Consider the following 15,227-nt stretch of genomic DNA (forward strand, 5'->3'; position numbering starts at 1 on the left):
AAAAGTGAAATTAAATGAAAATTAAACTTGTATAACGCGTAACTACCCTGAGACCTCGCAGCGCTTTAAAAGTGAAGTCGTTCTGGCACCCCTCCATGTGTGCCTGGACTACTGGCACTGCAAGTAGTATAGGTACGTCACCCCTACAGCAGGCCATACAGCCAGCTCTAATACAGGGTGCACTATACCTCTTGTGAGGGCATAGCTGAATGTGCAGATATGCTCCTATAGTGTCTAAGTCCATTCTTGGACATTATAAGTGTGTAGCGAATCCATACTGAGTAAATGGACTGGTAGCCTGTCAATATGAGTTGCACAGCTCCATGATGACTTCACCAAATCCCAAGATGTTTGGTACCAACATCTCAGATTAATGAGCCCACACTGATGCCAGTGTTAGATTCATTAATAAATGCACTCAGATGGCACATTTCAGATATGCCCTCTGAAAAACCACCAAACCATTAGTGTGTGCTTGACTGATCTGCACCAGCCTGCCACTTCTAGACATGTTTCTGACCCCCTGATATGAGAGCCTTTTGCTGTTGTGGAACAGAAACAAAGCCTGCTCTGGGTGGAGGTTCTTCACACTTACACCCAAGCAGGGACAGCATTGAAGGGTGGTGAGCCTCAAAGGCTTTCTGCCCTTTGTTATGCTGACCAGAGCATCTCCATCAAGTGGAGATACACCCCCCTCACTCCCCCGACCAAGCTCCACTTTTTGGCAGCAAGGTCGGAGGAACAATTAGTAAGCAAGAGTCAGCCAGGACCATCCCCGTTTGTCCTCTGCTGAAGTGACTACCTCCTCCTCCTCTGAGAATACTCCATTTTGTTTTGGATGGTTCTAGCCAAAAGGAATAGAGGTATACACCCTCCCGAAAGGGAGTGGATATACAAAGGCTGTAGACACCCTAAAGGTAAGTAGCCCATTGTCTACTTCCTTCCAGACTCTGTAATTCTCCTAAATTGAGTAATTGGGGGCACCCATCAACCTTAATCCTTAGTTCCTGATTACCTACGTAGGAAGAGGACAAAGAAGAGCTATGCAGCAGAGGAAGACTGAAGACAACCACGGACTTGCCCGAAGCTCTACTGGACGGTCGGCAGCCCTCAAAGATCCTGCAGAAACCAACGACTCGCGCCGCAGCCTCCAAAAACCTCTGGAAGGACTGCTGCCTTCAATAAAGACCAGAACCCCTGAGAACAGTGGCCCTATTCAACAAGAAACTCCAAGAAAGGTCACTGACCTGCAGAACTACGAAGCCCTGCTTCCGGGTCCACCATCCCACTGACGCCAAGTCCAAGTGGCTCACCGGTCCCAGCGAGGTTCCCCAGCAACACAGAGGCGGAGTCTAGTGTGGCTAACCCCTACTGAACTCCCAAACGACACCTGCAGCCTCATCACGAAGGACCCCTTAACAGCGACCGACACCGGAAAGGCTTTTCCGATTTCTAAGGGCACCCCTGCACCCGCAGCTCCAGGTTCAAAACAGTTATATGTAGGCCCCATATATCTGAGACCAACTCTTAGAGGAGCTAAACAAACCGAGAACCAAAATAATTATTCCATGTTTGTAACAAATATGTACCAAGTTATTGATGACATGCATTGTTAACATAACATGCTTCTCAGATATTTTGTCCTTGTGTCTGTTTTTTTAGCTTGTTTTGCACAGTATGAGAGTGAGTGTGAATGCTTTATTGGTGAGATAGTTAGGTATGATAGATAGACTTTTTTAGTGATATATTTGTATTTTCTTACCACTTGTTGGGGGTAGGTCGAACTGTTCTTTATGCCAATTGTATTGTACAAAATTTCATCTACTATATGTTTATTTTTGATTAACTCTTTTTGACAATGAAAATAAATACTTTATATACAAAAAGATAAATAAATATAATGAAAAATAAAATTCTAGTCTGAAAGTCTTTATTGTGCTGCATCCATTGAAAGGTATGGATTAATTAATTTTGAAAATAATATAGGTAAGTTTAGAGGTCTCTCAGTGATATAGTTTTTCTTGTCTCTCTCCCTCCTCTAGACCTAAAACTGATTTTAGGAGTCCCCTTGCCTTATATTCAAAACCGTTGTCTGCCATCGATTTTTATTGGGCACCCAACGCTGTGTTGGCACTCTGCACTCGAACGTGTCCATGCCGCTAAGGGTGTATGTTTGGTGCTGTCTTGTGGCCCACCCAGTGCTTGTCTTAACCCCCGAAGGTTGACCTCCAATTAACTTTACTTACCTCTAATTGGTACAACTTCAAGTGCCCCCCCTCTTCCTTGGTTAACATTGGGCATCAAGTTGTACCTTGTCCTGTGCTGACCTAAAATCCCGAAGACTTGGTTGTGAGTAAAGTACTTACCTGTGAAATTGCTTTCTTGTTTTCCTTGTATAGGATAATATTGCTCATTTGAAATATTGCACTACTTTTCACCAACTCCATCACGGACCTCATCTCCCCACATACCATCACGTCCACCAACTACACCCTACTGGGAGACCTCAACTTCCACCTCGACAACCAACTGGACCCCAGCACCACATCCATCCTGGCCAACCTCCATAACATTTGACTTCGCCAGATCGTGACCAAACCTACGCACTCAGCAGGACACACCCTCGACCCCCTCTTCACAACTCCATCACCTTCAGCCACACCACCGAACTCCCATGGACTGACCATCAATGCATCCAACTCACCTTCGAACACCAACCATCCACAGACACCAGCACCTGCCACCCAAGTAGAAACTGGACCAGAATCACCGACGGCCAGCTAACCTCATCACTCAGCAACTCCACCCCAACCATCACAGAAAACGACTACCCCAACACCGCAGGCAGAACTCCGCACAGGTGGATCTCCAACAGTGCTAACACCATAGCCCCCCTCAAGAAAAACAACAATAACCACACCAAGAAAGCTAGATGGTTTACCACCAAACTACGAGAGTCTAGACGAAGTTGCCGCCACCTCGAAAAGGCCTGGAGGAACACCAAATCCACAGAAGCCCACTACAACCTCAGATCCGCCACCAACGTCCAACACCAACTCATCAGAAAAACAAGGAAAAAAGTGGTTGAAGACAGAATCTCCACTCATTGACAGTACAGTTAAGAACTCTTCAACATCATCAAGGAGTACTCCCAACCCACCAGCGAGTCCACCGACATCCCTCCCTCACAAGACCTCTGCAACTCTCTGAATCTTTTTCCACCACAAAATAAGGTGCATCTACGACAACTTCGACGAAGACAACCAACACACTTAACCCTCACCAACCACCCCGACAACCTGAAGCCAGCGATCGACAATAGGATACCCATCACCACCGAGGACACACTGAAGGCAATGAATTCAATCCAGTTCGGGACCCCCACGAACCCCTGCCCCCTCCCCATTTTCAACAGAACCGCCGACACCATCGCACCAATGCTCTGCCACACCGGCAACCGCCTCGTTCACCGACGACTGGAAACACGCCAAGATCAACCCCCTCCTAAAAAAACCCTTGGCGGACCCCACCGACCTCAAAAACTACAGACCCATCTCCCTGCTCCCGTTCCCAGCGAAAGCCATTGAGAGAGCCATCAGCAGCCAACTCGCCACGTTCATCAAAGAGCACAATATCCTCGACTCCTCCTAATACGGCTTCAGAAAAAAACACCGTACAGAAACCGCCCTCCTCACTGCAACAGATGACATCCGCACCCTACTGTACAAAGGAGGAACAGCAGCCTTCCTCCTTCTCGACCTCTCAGCGGCGTTCGACAGACTCTTACCCCACCCTAATATGCAGACTCCATGGCGCAGGCATCCAAGACAAGGACCCAGACTGGATCCGCTCCTTCCTCTCTGGCAGAATGCAGCGGGTCAGTACCCTCCTACCCGCCCCCCCTCTGTCCTCAGACCCTACACCTACCACCTGTGGGGAGTCCCCCAGGGGGACTCCCTCACCCTTACGCTCTTCAATGTCTACATGGCTCCGCTCGCCCCCATCGTCAGAACTTAAGGATTCCACATTGTGTCATACGCCGACGACACCCAACTCATCCTCTACCTATCCAACCAACCCAATACCGTCAGACACATCTTTCGAGAAGGCATGGAAACTGTTGCCAAATGGATGAAAAACAGCTGCCTACAACTAAACACTAACAAAACGGAAGTACTCATCATGGGTCCACACCCTGATGCCTGGAACCACACCTGGCGGCCCCCCGCCCTCTGACGCCCACCCACCCCCACGGACCGCGCACGCAACCTGGGAATCATCCTGGACTCAGAGTAGATCTGGAGGTCCATTTTGACCTCTTTCTCGTACTCCTGCTTCCACATCCTTCATCCTCTCACGTAAGACCTTCAAATGGATACCCCTAGAACACAGAAAGACCGCCACTCACGCCTTGGTCACCAGCAGACTAGATTATGACAATGCACTCTATGCCGGAATAAACAAAAACCTCACCCTAAAAACGACAGAACATCCAAAATGCCGCAGCAAGACTGGTCCTCAACATGCCGAGACACTGCCACATCTCCAAGCACATGCGCACACTCCACTGGCTCCCAATTGAAGCTAGAGTCACCTTCAAGATGCTCACCCACGCTCACAAGGCCCACCACGACATCTGACCAGCATACCTGAACAACAGACTCCAATTCCACGCACCCCAAAGGGCCCTGCGATCAGCACAGCTCTCAGACGCCGTGGTCCCTCGCACCAGAAAGACCAGATCGGGAGGCCGCGCCTTCTCCTTCCTCGCCGCCAGAGTCTGGAACGACCTTCTGCTCCACCTTAGACAGACCACATCGCTCCCCATCTTCGCAAGAAACCTCAAAACCTGCTCTTTGACAGACCCCCTCCTTGATGGACTGGAACCTGGGTCCCCCACCCACCTCCCCCAGCGCCTTGAGAACCTAGACGGGCGAGTAGTCTCGCTTAACAAACACCTAATTGATTGATTGATTGAGTGTATATTTTTCGTGATCTGCAAATTATTTCTATTTCTAAAAATTGTATCTATCTTGCTGAACTGAAGTCCCACACTAAGTATTCATTTACTGTAGTGAATACTATTGCCTGTTTGAAAACTGTACTTTACCCGCAACTAAGTTTATTTAGTTCTAGTAATAAAAGTAACAAATTCAAAGTTTTATAAACCATTGGTCTTGGATGTAGTCGTTAACTTTATGTAGTAATTTCTAGCAGAGTATGTAATGCTTAAGACAGCCCTCTGATAAGCCTAACGGCTCGCCCGCACTGCCACAAAAGAGAGCATTAGTATTATCTACTTTAGCCTCTGTAAAGCGTCTGGGGATCTACTGGACTCTGTGCACACTCTACCTTACTTTGGTGTAGTATATACAGAGCCAACTGCCTACAGGTGCCCTCTGGGTGCATGTCACAATACTTCTAGTACTGAGAACAGTACATGTTTATCAAGACTAGGTGTTTGATGTCAAACACCATAGGTTTCACTAAAGCCATCATTTAGCTGGGGAACTCTTAAAGACCAGTGCCCAGTACATATACTTAAGATGGCTTCCCTGTTCACTTGTACCATCTACAATTGAACTTGTACCACTAGACAGCACAGGGGCATAGCTGCTATTGAAGATTTGACCTCACATTTAATATAATGCACCCTTCACTGCTGTAGGTATGACATGCATATTACATGAAGTTACTTTGGCATGGCACACAGTGAGTGTGACGTCGTGTTTTCACTCATGGTTTGCACCATGACACACAATTAGACAATTTACCTTGTTTTTAGGGAAAGAACCATGACACAGGGCCCTGGTCAGCAGGGATCCAGTAAACATCAGTCGAAAAACAGTACCAGTGGTAATCAATCGTGGTGACCAGGACAAAAAGGTGCACTTTCCTATACCGTAGCATAGCTTTTGGGTTGGGGTGAGTACCTGGGAGAGGTGGAGATCAGAGGACTCTGCCTCAGTCTACTAGAGGTGAGGGCGATTTGCTTTGTATTTAAAGCCTTCCTCCGGTCCATCAAAGGAAGGCTGATTCAGATGTTCACGGACAACAGTAATGCCACGTGGTATTGCAAAAACAGAACAGAGTGGCGTTATAAGCTCTGTGCCAGTATGGCTTTAGCCTTTGGACCTGACTGGAGCAATGGAGGTTGCTCACCTGGCTGGCCACCTGAACGCCAAGGCAGACAAACCCAGCCACTGATACTTTGTGGATTACCAATGGCCTCTACACCTAGATGTGGCGCAGGGTCTCTTCCGAGAATAGGGAGAACCTTGGCACAATCTGTTCGCTACCACCGAGAATGTGCAGTGTCTGCTCTTCTGTTCAATAGAGTTCCCAATGCGGGGCTCTCTCGGATACGTATTCTGATTAGACTGGAACCTGGGGCGCCTGTACGCCTTTCTTCCGATACCCCTCCGTTCTCAAGAAGATTAGGACGGACTGGGTCCAAGCCATCCTAGTAGATCCGGATTGTGCACGGAGAGTATGGTATTCGGAATTCATGGGCTTCTGTCCTCTGACCAGTTTTGCATCTCCGGCACCTGCACCTACGCACACTTCGCCCTCGTATGTGGATACTGAGCAGCAACATTAAATTGCCTGTGCTCTGCTCCTGAGATCTGTGATGTTATCTTAGCAGCTAAGCGTCCCTCAGCAAAGGCTGCAAACGTCTGCCGTTTGGACAGATTTGTGGCTTGGTGCACTTCCCTGTCATGTTGACCGGCTTTCAGCCCCCTTGTCAGAGGTTTTGCTGTTTGCACTTTCCTTAGCCTGGCAAGGCCTTATCCTCGGCATTGTTAAAAGTTAACTTTCAGCCATATCTGCTTTTTTGTAGTTGCCAGATAAGCCCTTACTGTTTGTTACCCGTTGTGACACTGTTTCTTAAGGACCTGCAATATTTGTTTCCTCCTACTCCTTTCATTATGCCCCAGTGGGACCTAAAATTTAGTCCTAAAGTTCCTCATGGGCTCAGCATTCGAGCCTCTGCAAAATTATCCTCTCAGAATCCTAGCTCTCAAGACCGCTTTCTTTGCGGCCATTTCATTCGCCAGAAAGGTCAGTGAACTTCAAACTCTTTCAGTTAGTCCTCAGTACATTGGCTTTTACCCATACAAACTGTTTTTACGCACATATGCCTCTTTTTTGCTGAAAGTTGTCCCTCCCTTTCATGTCGGCCAGAACATCATGCTTCCAACATTTGTTTTGCCCGCTTCATCCTCCTGAGGAATCGAAACTATCGCCTGGCCCCCAAAAGAGTTCTCTTTTTTTTTTTTTCATCGATCTCACTAAAGAACATCGGGTGTACAATCAGTTCTTTATTGGGTTCGCTGGTGCGAAAAAGGGTAAAGCTGTGAAGAAACAGACCCGCTTTTAATATCTTGTACTCTACACCACTATGAGTTGGCTAAAAAGCAGCCTCCTAGGGACTATGCGGGCCCATTCCTCCAGGGCCAAGGCTGCTGCTACTGCGATATGGGCTCTTCCCCCTAACATCCTGATCAGATTCTTCATACTGGTCCAACAGTCTAAAGTGGCTATGCGTTTTTGTCACAGAAATAGTCCCCGTAGAAAGTGATGTCTGTGTGCCAGGTTAGCGCATATATAGTCCCCACAACGCACGTCACTTCCAAAGCGGACGTGGAGCAGATAAACACCAACTATTGGCATGCATAGGCGCTGCTCCAGATTTTCCATATCTAATCTGATGTCTTGGAAGTATGCGACGGTAAGGAATATGTGGTTAGGTGGAGTCTGTACCAGAAAAGCATTACCAAAGGTAAGCAACTTCTTCATCAAAGCCAGTTCACCTTTACTGGTGGATTGTTATTATCTGGTCTTAAAGCCTGTAGACCTTTTGTGTTACGTGGAAGCTTACAGATTACCATAGTAGGCAAGTGTTTTGGAGTTGGTTGCCCCTCTGACAAACCTTGGCCATGGATTAGCAGCGTGAGAATCCTTATTATACCTGTTGTGTCAGTATACAATATTGTTGTAAACTCTGAATTTTGACATAATTAGAATATTGGAATATTGAGAGCTTCATTGAAAACAATGGAGTAGTCTGGGCTTGTGTCTTTCTGTTACTCCCTATTTTATTTAGAACATTCCACCCTTGGTGTGTAGAATGAACTAAAAGCCTTACAACCTGTCCGCCTTTGGCTATACCAGTTGTTAAAGGCCCTCATCGTCGTTATAGGCCCAGGCAATAAGGCTGTATTGTAATTTTATGACTATGCCAGATGGTCGACTTGGGGGCAAGCTCGTGCTCATCAATAGGTCTAAGTTGGTCATAGATGCAAGCAAATAATAAAGGCTGTAGGCCTGAATTGGTTAGTTGGAAAAAATGTCGGATGTTGTAGCTTTGAGCTATAGGTTGGAATGCTACCCTGAGCGATCGGCAGTAGTTAGATTTTTTGTACATATTCCTCTCATCAACTTTTGTATATTTATATGGAAAAGCCAATCCTTAGAACGGTGATTTAGCACACTGTACATGCATACTGTACTAATTAACTGCACGATGATTGTCCACTTCTGTGTTTCGTTTTATAATCTCATTTATGTATTTGAAGCTTATGCCTGCCTCGTTTGGCAACATTTTGTTACACTCTCAATTCTTTTCATTTATCATTAATATGATTGAGTTTAAGTACATATTTCATTGTGGTTGGATGAGTGGGTGAATGCATGAATGAGTCAGTGAGTGGATTAGTGAACGCATGAGTGAAAGGATGAATGTCAGAGTGCACATGTCACAAGTGTCTAATCGCCAAAGTGACTGAGGAGGCGCTTTCAGTAAGGAGCTATACCTTCTGACATTACCAGTTCATTTGTTCTTGCTACTGTTTACAGTTCGTTCAGAGCTGCCTGAGTTTGCTGATGGCTCATCTTGGGAATCTCCCTAGCCTCGCACTGGTCCAAAGGCAACATGACAATGGAATGTCGTCCTCTCCTGTTGCCTCTTACCGGACAAGGTATTAATGCTTCACACTACTGAGGTCATGACTTGGTGTTAGGCACGTCCGTCCATCAAAGACTGATTCGCTTAAACAGAAAAAGCATTTGCAATGCAATAGGTCTTGTATTTACGCTAGTTTGAGCTTTTGGCATTCTAAATGACAATGCCTTTTATTTATGTTTTGAAAACCTTAATAAAAGGCATTGTTATTTACAATGTCAGTAGCCTAAACTCTTGCAAATGTGAGACCTATTGCATACCAAATGCTTGTTAGAAAAGCAACCCATGCTGCAATTTCAGTTTAATGTTGGCCACTCCCCTTTCTTTAGAACGCGGCTCATATAAAGAAAGATGCGGCGTCATTAAAGTAAAAGTGCGGAGTGGGCATTTGATAAGCAGTTTAGCGTTTGCAAAAGTGCCGTATTCTGCAGGGAGCATTTTTGAAAGATAGCGCGGCACCCGATCATAGAGGCTGCACTTTGTCATGAAAACAGGGTGGGTGAGGGAGAGCCTGTCGTGCCTACACAGCAGCCATATTAAAGACATTAAAGAAAATAGTGCTCACAGACTATAGATAAAACAGACCGTGTAACAACACAGGTAAAAAGTCCAGTCCTCATGGCAGGTTACAAATGCAAAAACAAAAGGAGTGCCCCCTGGAGGCGAGGCACAGAAAGTCTCTGCGCCTAAAGCTTAAGGCTTAATTAAGCACTTGTGCCCAACCTTGATATAAGACATAACATGTCTTTTTTGAAGACCCCTCACTCACCAACCTAGTTGGTGACATGCTTCATCATCGGGGTCCCACCCCGAAGGCCGAGTGCCAACAGGGTGTGCTACGACACCTGATTAAAGTGGATCAGGTATTTTCTCTTTTTATATGTGCAGTGATAAAAGAGGGGTAAGTGTTTTAAAAGGGGCCAGATCTACTCACTTCAAGACTTTAGTCCTGAGTGACTGGACACCTGGTTAAAAAACTGTGACACCTTTGACTAATTAGGTAGACTTCGGTGTCTAAGACGTGTTGTGTTGTAAAAATAGCGACATGTGCTATGTGATTAAAATATAGGTCTTAGGTCTACATGTTTCAACCTCGTATGATTGTGGGTTTTCGTCAGGACCAAAAGGAAAAAGAGAAGGACCTGGGTGGTCCGCCCACGCTAAGGAGCGCCCTGCCCTAGATCCGTGAAAGATGGGTACACAAAAATTGTGTCCCTGCAAAATGAGGTCCTTCTCTTTTTCCTTTTGGTCCTGACGAAAACCCACAATCATACGAGGTTGAAACATGTAGACCTAAGACCTATATTTTAATCACATAGCACATGTCGCTATTTTTACAACACAACACGTCTTAGACACCGAAGTCTACCTAATTAGTCAAAGGTGTCACAGTTTTTTAACCAGGTGTCCAGTCACTCAGGAATAAAGTCTTGAAGTGAGTAGATCTGGCCCCTTTTAAAACACTTACCCCTCTTTTATCACTGCACATATAAAAAGAGAAAATACCTGCTCCACTGTAATCAGGTGTCGTAGCACACCCTGTTGGCAGTTGGCCTTCGGGGTGGGACCCCGATGATGAAGCATGTCACCAACTAGGTTGGTGAGTGAGGGGTCTTCAAAAAAGACATGTTATGTCTTATATCAAGGTTGGGCACAAGTGCTTAATTAAGCCTTAAGCTTTAGGCGCAGAGACTTTCTCTGCCTCGCCTCCAGGGGGCACTCCTCCTTTTGTTTTTGTTCATATATTTACTGGGGACCAGGAGTTCTCACCTCACCTTTGAGTGAAAATACCCTCACTCTCCTTTTTGTTTTCCCTAAGGTTACAAATGCAGACAAGTCATTACTAAGAAGAGACTAACAAGCCTATTAATGGATCAGAAGCAACCATTTAGAAAGAATAGTAACAGGAGTCAATTGAAAAGATGGGGGCAGAGAGGGCGGAGCTTCACGTCCATACCTGAATACATCATGCCTTCCACATCAGCGCATGCGCTGCCCAGGCTCGACCTAAAAATGGAAGTTTACCCAAATCTTCCTGGGGCTGCTGCTACACTAGCTTAGTAAATTGAAGAGCACAAGGAGCAGTGTTACACCTGCAGTTTTGAGGCGTCACCTGATAGGATTTATGTCATAATGATAACTCTTGGGGAGGATGAGCCATGCTAGTCTCCTCCTAATTGTGTGTAACATTCACAGCCAGCTTGCACTTGCCAGAGGAGTGGAGACAAACCTACATAATAAGGACTCTCTCTACATTTTCATTATTTGCACCGTTGTCAGTGCACAAAGGTGCAAGGTGCTTCAAGTGGCGTTTGCTGGACAGAACAGGTTTACATCTCCTCTGCGCCATAGTTCTTGGCAGAGATGTCGAGTTGCTCCAGTTTGTGACGTACATAAAATAGTACTTTAAAACCATCACCTCCCAAGAGAGTAGTTGCCATTCCATTGATTTTTGTTTTTCTCTATGTGCATTGTACTGTTGTTTTAATTTTATATACACTGTTTTCTTCATTGACTCATTCCAATTTTATTTTTTTACTCCCTTATTGTGCTAGTGCAAATACAGGGTAAGTTTATATTCACTACTCAGGAATGTGTGGCTGTGTATTCAGGAGCTGTCTGGAAACAGTTCTCTTTTCTAATTGTATGCAAAGCTTCAACTAATCTTTCTGCCAATTCACTTCGGGACCCTCTCCTGGGATCCGTCTTGATACGTCTTTGTGTTTCCTTCTTTATCTGCCTCGCTGTCTACTGAAATGAATATTATCAAATTGCATGTTGTGGATGCCTTTCAGTGGGTGGCAAGAAATCTGAATACAACTTCTGTTTTTTGACAGCTCTCCTACTAAAATAAGTTCTAGATAAAAAAGCATCCGAGAGTTCTTTTCGTGCATGATGTGTTTATCTTCTAATATCTGCATTGGTTTCCGGTAATTTAACACAATTATATGCATGAATATTTCTGTAAGCCCGTTACAGCGTGTTTCTAAATATGTCTAAGTTATTGTATTGTATTTAATAGCATTTCAATTGCATTTCACCCGATTTTATTTGAGCAGAAAGAAACCTATTGTCACGTTCAGAACCCTTTTATTCCTTTCAGGACTTTGAGCACTGAAATCCCAGACACTTTCTCCAGAACTGACCTTGGGAAAACCTGCCTCAATACATCCCAGGAGCTTTTTGGCACATGGCCCTAATACGTGCCTAAGGGTACCCTTTATTGGCGTTAACTCTGTGCAATAATAATGTAAGAGTAGGTCGGAGTCTTCCTGTGTAATCTGCAGTACAGAAACTGCCATACTAAATATTGTAGACGACATCCATCACTCTCTAAATAATGGCGATACCGGTCTACTCATTCTCCTCGACCTCTCTGTAGCATTTGATACTGTTAACAACCCTGCCTTACTCAATGCGCTCAAAGTTCGATTTGGCCTTAATGTCCCGGGACTTAAATGGTTCTCCTCCTTCCTCCAACACAGAACACAACAAATCAAAATCTGCAACTGCCTCTCTCCACACCGTCTCCCTCGGTGTCCCCCAGGGCTCTATTCTCTCTCCCTCTCGCTTTAACCTCTCTATGGAACCTCTTACCCTCATTCTAAAACAAGCTGGAATCAACTACCATCTCTATGCTGACGACACCCAACTTCACTAAAAGATCAGATCCCACTCCGATGTTCTACACCTTAACAACACCCTGTCTAAAATCCACTTCTGGTTCCACTCCAACCATCTCAAACTCAACCCTAGAAAAACAGAAATCATTTTCTTCTCTCCAAAAAACAACCCTCTTCCTATACAAAGATGGATCTCTGACCTTAATGCCCTCGACTGCTCGTCTTCTCAAACTCAGTAAAATCACTTGGCATCACCATTGACAATAGCCTAACCAGCCAGGCCCACATTAAAAACTCGGCCAAAGGAGTGCTCTTCACTCTACGCCATCTAAAGAAAATCCCTTCACCCCAGCTGACGACTCTAAATCGATTGTCCAATCTCTTGTCTTCTCGAGTTTTGACTATGGAACGCTATCCTCTCCGGAACCCCAAAAGTTCACCTAGCCCCACTCAAATCTGTGCTAAACCTAGTGGCCAGGCTAATCACCGACTGCAAACTCTTGACCATGTCTCCCCAGCCCTTAAGGCCCTTAAATGGCTGCCCTTCGAAGGCAGATCCACGTACAAGATGGCATGGTTTACGCACAAATCCTTTCACCAAAAGGCTTCGCTGTATCTTACTGAAACTCAACAGAGCAGGCTGCGCCCGACCGTCAAGAAGCACCAACACTCTCCCCCTTTCCCACCCCTGACAAAAAAAAAACACAATCTCGCTCTTTCTCCGGATATAATCCCCCAGCATCTGGAATGCCCTCCCTAAAGACCTGTGCTGGAACCCCTCCTACATCAGCTTTTAAAAAGACCACAAACTGCACTTTCTCAAGAAATATTGGGGTCCATAATCCTTTCCACACTTTTTCCTACTCTCTTCCTTTTTCCTCCCCACCTTCCCCTTTTCTTACCCTCTTCCTTCCATACTCCCTCCACTTAATTACTACCTCCCCTTGCTTTGTCTATTTTTCTCTACCCCCATTCACGCCTTGCCTCCCTTCACCCTTCTACCACCTAGCCACCCTTCATCTCAGCCTTCTGAATAAAATTCGACTGCATGTGTCCATTTTATTTGTTTAATTTCTCTTTGGTTTGACATATGCTAATTTGTATTATGCTACTTGTTCTTTATAATATGACCTGTGATCTCTACGTTTTGAACCACTGTATTATGCCTGTACTATCCTCACTTAAGTAAAGAGCTCTGATATCCCCGGGTTCAGCCAGCGCTATATAACACCTTAAAATAAATAAATAATCTTGCTGGTTAATTATCGAAAAATTAAAACTTCAAAACAGTTGTACATCGGTTTCTTCTATAGTTTATACGGTGTAGCAAAATACATGTTTAAAATCGTAAGAAAGCTCCAGGTACCTGCCGATGCTCTAGTGAATATAACACCAGCTTCTGAGCTTTACACCCTTTGTATTAAAAAGATCTAATCTAAAATGGCACACATTATGAAACCACACTTGGTGGATTCTGTACCACCTTCGAAATCCGCCGTTTCATCTCTTGTTGAATATCTACCGATTTCTGGTTCCTTCCTGTGTGAAGTTTTCCAAAACAGCGACCCCACGGGTTCTCCTCTTGTGATGTCTAGCCAGAGGTGTGCAGAAATTAGCTCCTTTAATAATTGTTCAGTGAAATACAGTACATTTCCAACTATTCCATGGAAACAGGATGGGCATTCTAAATTTGTAAAACGGCTGTTATTAAACCTCTTAAAAATAAATACTACCATGGACCCTCGGGAGTCTAATACATTTCGGCCAATATTTTTCTTTCCTTATCTGTCTGTCTTGCTCGAGAAAGTAGTCTTTCAACATCCACAAATGTTTGTGGAAAAGAAGGATAATGGTAATTTGTGTGTACAAGGCATATGAGCTGCAGAATGAATACTTGTGCATAGATCGCCATCTGGTGATGGGCTCAGATGTTTGCAGTTTGTTGTGGTCTTGGAAGAAGTCTTTGTAGTCACGAGATAGGTGACTCATCCCTTGGACATTAGTGCTCATGGGCATCGACTCCAACCCCAGATTGTTTTTTTCCGCCATCGGGTTCGGATGTGACTTGCTGTACTCCGGTTCGGTCCCGTGTTTCCAAACTTCATTTTAAGGCCAAACTATCATACTCGATGGTATTGTTTTATTTGCGCGCCTTTCGATGCGCTAACTCTCAAATCCTCGTTCCAGTCACTGGTGCGGGCCGCTGGGCCTATCGGCGCCATTCGGGCCTATCTGCGCCATTTGGGCCTACGACTAATGGAAAGAACTCCATTTTAAAAATGCACTCAGTGTGGGGCTAAATTTCCACACAGTGACCACCACAAGGTCTGCAACCTTTGTCGATCACCAGAACACGAAGAAAAGGATTGCCTAGCCTGCTCCTCTTTTCTATCCAAGAAAACCACCCGTGATCGCCGGGCTCGACAACACGTTGTGGCGCAACAGGCAGCACCGGTCTCAGAAGATATTTTCGATGAAAGCCCGACGTTCCAGAGGCAGAGGATTCAGAAGGGATCGAGATACTCTCTGTAGCTGACGACACCGACTCCGATGACCACATCACCCCAGGGCAATGCGTGAGCACAAATGCCCCGCTCCACCCGAAAAACAGATTGCTCCGGTCAAAACTTTGCCTGAAG

General features: G+C 45.4%; 1 protein-coding gene across 22 annotated transcripts in view; it reads left to right on the top strand.

Annotated features, from left to right (window-relative positions):
* The window catches only part of PPFIA1 (PPFI scaffold protein A1), an 807,831-nt gene that overhangs the window by 518,413 nt on the left and 274,191 nt on the right, over positions 1–15,227 (top strand). The window lies entirely within an intron of this gene.

The sequence above is a fragment of the Lissotriton helveticus genome, chromosome 3_2 (genome assembly GCF_964261635.1).
Source record: "Lissotriton helveticus chromosome 3_2, aLisHel1.1, whole genome shotgun sequence".
In the NCBI taxonomy this organism is placed as follows: domain Eukaryota; kingdom Metazoa; phylum Chordata; class Amphibia; order Caudata; family Salamandridae; genus Lissotriton; species Lissotriton helveticus.